This window comes from Pseudorca crassidens, chromosome X (assembly GCF_039906515.1).
Source record: "Pseudorca crassidens isolate mPseCra1 chromosome X, mPseCra1.hap1, whole genome shotgun sequence".
Taxonomy (NCBI): domain Eukaryota; kingdom Metazoa; phylum Chordata; class Mammalia; order Artiodactyla; family Delphinidae; genus Pseudorca; species Pseudorca crassidens.
This window is the reverse complement of record NC_090317.1, coordinates 26,317,537-26,326,033: the sequence shown is the minus strand read 5'-3', so window position 1 is coordinate 26,326,033 and position 8,497 is coordinate 26,317,537.

The window sequence follows — 8,497 nt, the reverse complement described above, 5'->3', positions numbered from 1 at the left end:
GTTAAAAAAAAAAATGACCCAGTTCAGGTAGGTTTTCCTTGTTCTCCAGTTGCTACTACATTTTTTAGCCACTGATACCAGTCGCCTTTAAAATGTTTAGAATACAACCCACAGTAGTAGTAAATACCACTAATCCTTTGGCTTTAGGATTCTTAAAGTCTTTTCTTTGGCGGAGTTTAGTTTTCCAGATCACTCTCTACCTTCATTCTCAATCTTTCCACTTCAGTTGACTCACTTATCTCCTCTCTGACGCCAGTCCCAACAGATTGTAAAAGATCAGCTCAATGGCTTCACTGAAACCAAACAGGAGGTCTCGCTTTGCTTTGCTTAATACTTGATCATTTCTTCTTTGCTGTTCTTATTCCTCTTCTTTCCCTCCTGCCCTCTCCCCCATTTTAATTGGCCTGTTGGAAACACCCAGCAGGTGAAATTCTTTAGATAATTCCACAGCAGGCTGAAATCCAAATGTTGAGCTGTTGAGTTGGGGGAGGAAAGAGGCTAGGATTGGCCAAGCAGAAAACAAGAGGGGAGTTGGGAGCAAGACGTTGTGACAACATCCAAGTCTATCTGGGTAGTAAGGGGAAACCTAGAACAACAAAACCAACTGAGAACAACATGAGAAAAGAACCACTGACCCCTAACCTGGGCAGCCTTCCCACAAACTCCTTTTGCCATTTTTGCCATTTGAGAGAAGGAAGCAAGAGAACGTGGTATTGCTCCCCATCACAGGAAAAACAACGTCAAGCATATATTTCGTAATGCTCTTGGATTCACAGTGACATCTTTATGTTCAAAGGAAAGCACACTTCTTCCAAACGTTTGGTTCCAAGATGGAATATGAAATGGAATGAGACTATGAGTATAAATCAAACTTTTTCTTAAGCGCCTTTTGAATTCTGTCATTTATCAATATGTGATACAATTTCAACATCTGAATCTCGGGCAAAAGCTTTCCTTCATTCCCCCCAACCCCAATGTTCTGTCTGCACTGCCTGGTGGAGGGAGGGGGCAGAGTTTCCTTTAATAGAAACCACTGCTTAAAGCAGTGCCCATGCTGAAGGGCTTCAGTTACCGTCACTAAATTAGAACTTTACCAGAGTAAAATACCCAGAGACTGGGTCAATTTTACTCTTTTACTTTGCCGGTAGGAAATATTTTCCTTCAAACGGAGTAAAAAACACAAAGAGGGCTTTTACCGTTCTTGAAATACTGTAGCACTGCATATGCTTCTCACTCTAAGTGCAGAAAACTTTTGAAAAGTATCTATTTATATAACATTTTGGAAATGACGAAATGTAAGAAATGGAGGACGGATTAGTGGTTGCCACTAATCTGACTGCCTAGCCAGTGCTTTTCCAAAAAAGGGACGTGTAAGAAACAAGATGTAAAGGTCACTGAACTAAAAATCAAAAGAAATAGATTTTATTAGTAGCTCTGCCATTGTATGTGTTGAAAAGATACAAAATACAGACTTTTTTTTATATAATGAGGAGGGGAGATCAGAGGGAGGTGGGTGTGGTTATAAAAAGGCAACTTGAGGAATCCTTGTGGTTTGGAACTGTTCTGTATCTTGACTGTGGTGGTAGATACATGAATCTACATGGGTGATGAAATTGTATATAAATTAATACAAACATGCATGCTTGCACCCACAAACACATGTACACAAACTAGTACAATTAAAACTGGGGAAATCAGAATGAGACCAGTGGACTGTATCAATGTCAATATTCTGTTGTGATATAATATTACAGTTTTACAAGATGTTAACACTGGGAAGACCTGGGCAAAGTGTACAAGGGATCTCTCTGTATTATTTCTTATAATTGTAGGCAAGTCTACAATTATCGCAATAAAATTTTCAATTTTAAAATAGTTAACCAGGTCTTTTCTAGGCCCCACTCAAATAGCATAGGCAAAGAGACAAAATACCCATGGCTGAGATAAAGAGAAGAAAGCTGGACCCTGAAGACTGACTGACCCAGAACCAGAGTTCGATAAATCAGAAAAGAAGAAAAAAAGGGTTTTGGTTACAACTTAACATTCCATGTAAAGGATTTAATTTACAAATTAGTAAAAAAAGATGCTGAATTTTACAATATTTATTTCTCTTTAAAGTTGGTCTAGGGCTTCCCTGGTGGCACAGTGGTTAAGAATCCGCCTGCCAATGCTGGGGACATGGGTTCGAGCCCTGGTCCAGGAAGATCCCACATGCCGCGGAGCAACTAAGCCCGTGCGCCACAACTACTGAGCCTGCGCTCTAGAGCCTGCGAGCCACAACTACTGAACCCATGTGCCACAACTACTGAAGCCTGCACGCCTAGAGCCTGTGCTCCACAACAAAGAGAAGCCACCACAATGAGAAGCCTGTGCACCGCAACGAAGAGTAGCCCCTGCTTGCCACAAATGGAGAAAGCCTGCGCACAGCAACAAAGATCCAGCACATCCCAAAATAAATAAATAAAATAAATTTTTTAAAAAATTTAAAAAAAAGAAATGGTAAAATTTATTGAAAAAGACAAAGTTGGTCTAAGATATTAACTTTAAAATACAACTGTAATGGGGATATATATATATATGTATATGCATAGCTGATTCACTTTATTATAAAGCAGAAACTAACACACCATTGTAAAGCAACTATACTCCAATAAAGATGTTTAAAAAAAAATAAGATAAAAAGATGCAATGTACAGCACAGGGAATATAGCCAAAATTTTATAATAACTATAAATGGAGTATAATCTATAAAAATAATGAATCACTATGTTGTACACCTGATACTAATATAATTTGTCCATTATACTTCAATAAAAAATATAAATTAAAAAAATACAACTGTAGAGGGAGATCAGCTTGGTGCTTTGTGAGCACCTAGAGGGATGGGATAGGGAGGGTGGGAGGGAGATGCGAGAGGGAGGGGATATGGGGATATATGTATACATATAGCTGATTCATTTTGTTATACAGCAGAAACTAACACAACAATGTAAAGTAATTATACTCCAATAAAGATGTTTAAAAAAAAAACAACTGTAGACAAGGACTTACTGTATAGCACAGGGAACTATATTCAATATCTTGTAATAACCCATAACAGAAAAGAATCTGAAAAAGAACATATTTTATATATATATGTATAACTGAATCACTTTGCTATACACCTGAAACACTGTAAATCAACTCTACTTCAAGTAAAAAAACAAATAACTGTACCTCCTAATGCCTATTTAATTATTCTATTATAGAATTCTATTTTTATGAATAAGGGTGAGGAAATCATGCTGATGTCTGGGCAGAAATGTGTCTTAACCCAGGTGCCATAACTGTGAAATGACTGCCTCAGATTTGTTTGGAGAAATGAATAAATCTTATAAAGGTTAAATCTTCACACTAAGAGTATCAAGTGTCAGCAAATGTAGATACAGATTTTTTTTTTTGGAAATGAAGAAAAATATTAAGTCTAGGTTTTGAATATATATTTGAACCAAAAAGGTAGCAGTAGATAAGACCAAAGTGAGATACAAAAGACTCTAGTTGTAGCCACTGATGTTCTCAGTTAGATACTTATTATCCTGAGGGAAAAAAGGGGAAAAACCAGTTTAGCTCATCTGTTTAAGTATTAAAAGATTCTCCAATTAAATTATCCTGTGTGAGTAAATAATGAGGTAATTCAGATAGACTCAAACTAATAAACACCTTGATATAGAACTGAAAAGAATTCCGGGTCAAAGTCAAATCTCTGCCTAGTATCCTATTGGTATAATATGCAAGACTAGGTGTGGCTGAACAATAATGAATAATGTATATGCTGGAAGTCCAACTACTGTATGGATATTCCTGGCAAGTAACAGCATTCTTTCAAACAACATCCTGAAGGCTCAACAGGATGATATCTTCCATCCCCACAAAGACGAAGGATATCATCCAAGCAAAAAGGAAAATAATTTCCTGGAGGCTAAGTTAGGGATCTCAGCACCAGCGTGGAGTAGGAGAGAGCTCATAACTTAGCAGACACAAGATCAAGAGTACCACATTGGGGAAAACATGGGAGAAAGGGAAGGGCTGCTCTCCTAGAGGTTTGCAAAGACACGGTAAAATGGAACTGTCCGCTAGGTACACTATAAAAGAATTAAAGGGCTATACAGTGATTTCTAATGAGCCAGAAAAGAAACTGGGTGGAGGGAATTGAAAAACAGTATTCTTGAAAGCAAAAAGGGGAAAGAAGCAATGAAGAGCTCCAGATCCAGAGGCTGTGAATATTAGCACAGAACTGATTCCAAGACCTCCAAATGCCTGAGAAATTATACATGAATGAATCAGTCCTAGGCTGTAAGAAGAAAGTGAAAGAAAAATAGTAAGAACTTAAAAATGAGGATTTCAGAGAAGTATTACATAGTAACTGAAAAGGGAGTCTGGCCATATGTAATGTGGCTTTTTTTGCGCAAAGTTTACTTTGACGTTCAAGTATTCCAGGTGGTCTCTTACCAAATCTGGTGGCATTAAGCCAATCACAGTTTCATGGCCACTTAAAAACCTAGAGTCTATTATTTCAGAAACAAATAAAGGATCTTGATGGCAATTCTTTCTGTAAATACAGTATTGTCTTAGATAATAATAATTATATGAAAACCTCTCCTTTTCTGGGGCTAAGCATGCTCTATTGTAATCTACTGCCTGTCAATTTCACCCAATAGACTATAGACTTCTAGAAGGTAAGAACAGTGGCTTACTTTTTCTGAATCCCAAGTGCCTGGCATATGCTAGGAACTCAATAAGTGTTTGCTTCTTTAATAAATGAACAGCAAAGAAAATTTAGCAAAAATGAAAGGCAATGTTAACTTACCCACTGGGCAGGCAGCTAAATTCTGAAAGTGTTTCTTAGTAATCTCTACATGATGACATTGAAGAAACTAGATAACGACCGAACAATTTCTTCGAGGAGGTTTGGGAGAAAAGAGTTCACAAAGGAAAGGAACAATACAAGAGGAGCACAATTCCTGTGTGATGTTCTAAGATACGATGACATTAAACTGCAACTGGTAACAAGAGTTTTCCCTTCCAGAGTTACATCCAGCTTCCCCTTTCATCAGCTCCTCCCTGCAGTATACCTCCTGTTTTCCTTTAGCCACACAATACCACTTGCCCTTCCTGAGATAGGCTGTGCACTTTGACACCTCTGTGCCTTGGTTCATTATACTCACTTTGCCTGGAAAGCTCTTGCTTCCATTATCTTCCTGGAGGATTCCTTATTCACTTTTCCATTGCCAGTTTGTCTCACTTACCTATTGCTGCATAACAAACTCCCCCTCAACTGAGTGGCTTAAAGCAACCTGATTTATTATTTCCCAAGATTCTTTGGGTTGGCTGGGCAGTTCTGTTGGTCCTCTCGGGCTCACTTGTGTGGCTGCAGTCAGCAGGTGGGTCATCTGGGGGCTGGGCTCAGCTGGGACACTCTTACACCTGGTCCTCTCTCTCTACGTGGTCTCTCTTCCCCCATTGTCTCTCTCTCCACATAGCCTCTTTCCAGCAGAGTAGCCTGGGATTTTTTTCCATGGCAACTGGGTTCCAAGAGCAAAGGCAGAAACTGCTAGTTCTCTTAAGGCCTGCCTAGGCTCAGAAATCCCAGAATGTCACTTTTGCTGCATTTTACTGGTCAACGCCAAGTTACACGGTCAGCCCAGATTCAAGGGGGAGAGGAAATAGACTTCACCTCTTGATAGGAGGAGTCGTAGCATCACATTGTGAAGGGACATGAGCACAGGGAGGTATAATTCACTGGAAGTCATTTTTAACAATCATACAACTGAAGTGTCACCTCTTTATTCATCATTTGTGTTATATATATATATGGAGAGAGAAATCACATGATCTCATTACCTGTGTCTATGTCTGTTTGAAGGAGGCAGGGGTTTAGGAAAACAGCCTGAAAGGACCACTTTCTGTAATCTGACTGGGGAAAGCTATACTCATGAGATACAGTTGAAAATATAATTTGGGGCCAGATCATGGGGGACCTTGAATGCCGTACTAAGAAATTTAGATTTTACTTTGCAAGCATTCAGAACTGAAGTCAAGAAAATCTCTCCCCAAACTGCTTCTCCTATATTTCCTATCTGAGTGAATGATAGGAATAAGGATTCACATCTTCTACCTACCTTATCCGAATGGCCTATAAGTGCTGCTACTTCTTACAATTCCTAAATATCTCTTGACTCTGTCCCATGCTCCCATCTACACTGCCATAGCTTTAGTCCAGGGCCTCGCTCATCATTTCTCCTTTGACCTATTGTCACAGCCTATTAACAAGTTTCCCTGATACTAGTCTTGCCCCCTTGTCCATCGTCCATGATTCCACCAGAATCATCTGCTGACGTTAGCCCCCTCATTATAAGCCTTCATGGATTTCTATCACTCTCAAGATAAAGTTCAAAGTCTTTGGCACTGATTACAAGGTCCCTCCACAATTTGGTCCCTGTCTAATCTCACTCTACTGCCCCCCTGCCCTTGCCCTTTATATTTCAGCAATACTATACTTCTTGTTGTTCCTCGACTCATGCTGTATCCCCTTGTGCCTTGGTGCCTTTGCCCATGGTAGACTCTGTGTCAAAAACCATTGTCCCCTTCTCTGCTTGGGTAACTCCCAGTTTTCTTTCAAGACTCAATCTCTAGGACTACTGCCCAAACCCCCCTCTCAATCTGGGTTAGGTGCCCCTTTTCTGTGTTGCAATATCACCCAGTGCTTATGGCTATCAGAATAATACTATTTATTGATCACTCACGTGAATAACTCAATTCTTGTATCAACTGTATGAAGTAGATTCTTATAGTGACAGCTAGTAAATGACAGAGCCAGGATATGAACCCAGGTGGCCCAAGGACCTACTGTTGAAAGCACTATACTATTTTCTCGCTCAGGCACAGCACTCATCACTCTGTACTGTAACTGTCAATTTACCTATATGTCTCCCCCACCGATTGTGAGTTTCTCGAGAATAGAAATTATGTCACATTTATCTTTTTTTAAAATAATTAATTAATTAATTTTTATTTTTGGCTGTGTTGGGTCTTCGTTACTGTGCACGGGCTTTCTCTGGTTCCTGTGAGCGGGGGCCACTCTTCGTTGCGGTGCGCGGGCTTCTCATTGCGGTGGTTTCTCTTGTTGCGGAGCACGGGCTCTAGGCGCGTGGGCTTCAGTAGCTGTGGCTCGCGGGCTCCAGAGCACAGGCTCAGTAGTTGTGGCGCACGGGCTTAGTTGCTCTGCAGCATGCGGGATCCTCCCGGGCCAGGGCTCGAACCCGTGTCCCCTGCATTGGCAGGCGGATTCCTAACCACTGCGCCACCAGGGAAGCCCACATTTATCTTTTTATCCTCAGAAACTAACATAGTGCCTGCCACATAATAGGCACTCTAAAAATATGAGTTGAATGGATGGGTGGACAAATGAACGAATGAATGACTCCTGAAATTTATGAGTGATTCTTCTTGCTCTGTTGTTTTAGCCATTTTTTAAAGATAAAAAAATGCTTATAGAACTAGAAACATACTTCGATAAAGACCCAAATTATATTAAGGAAAAGAACAGAGAACTGTACACAGGTGATACATTTTCTGTTTACTGATGTTCTGTCAGCAGTTTTAAAAATGCAAGCAAGGGGCTTCCCTGGTGGCACAGTGGTTGACAGTCCGCCTGCCAATGCAGGAGACGCGGGTTCGTGCCCCGGTCCGGGAAGATCCCACATGCCGCAGAGCAGCTGGGCGCGTGAGCCATGGCCGCTGAGCCTGCGCGTCCGGAGCCTGTGCTCCGCAACGGGAGAGGCCACAACAGTGAGAGGCCCGCGTACCGCAAAAAAAAAAAAAAAAAAGCAAGCAAAATAATTTTATTAAGAAAAAATATGCAACAGTCTAATAAAAAAGGCACTAGATAACAGTAAGAGTTTAATTCTTCCTTCAACTCCTCCCCATTAAGGTAAGACATGAAATGAAACCTACTATTAAGGGAAGCTAGAGAGGGACACAAAGGCTGCCTAAGAAAGATATAACCTTGACCAGAATAAAGATATTAATAATACATAGAAATATAATACAATAATATACTGAAAGGTCTTGGTTGTAGTAGAAAGTACATACACTTTACATCCTAATTAGATATGAGTTTGAATCCTGCCCTGGCACTCTCTGTGAAAGTCATTTAAACTCTGAACCTCAGTTTTCTCATCTGTAATATGGAGATCATAATATCTACCACTGGACTTGAAGTCAACCAGACCTGGGGCTGAATCCTGGCTCGGTCATTTCAGAGCTTTGTGACCCGGGGGAAATTTCCTTAACCTCTTTGAGCCTCAGTTTCCATATCTGTAAAATAGGGATAATAGTACCTACTTATAGAATGAGGGGGTTTGTTCACTTATACCCAGGTCTAAAAACCAATTTAAACTTTTTTTTTTTTTTTTTTTTTTTGTGCGGTACGCGGGCCTCTCACTGCTGTGGCTTCTCC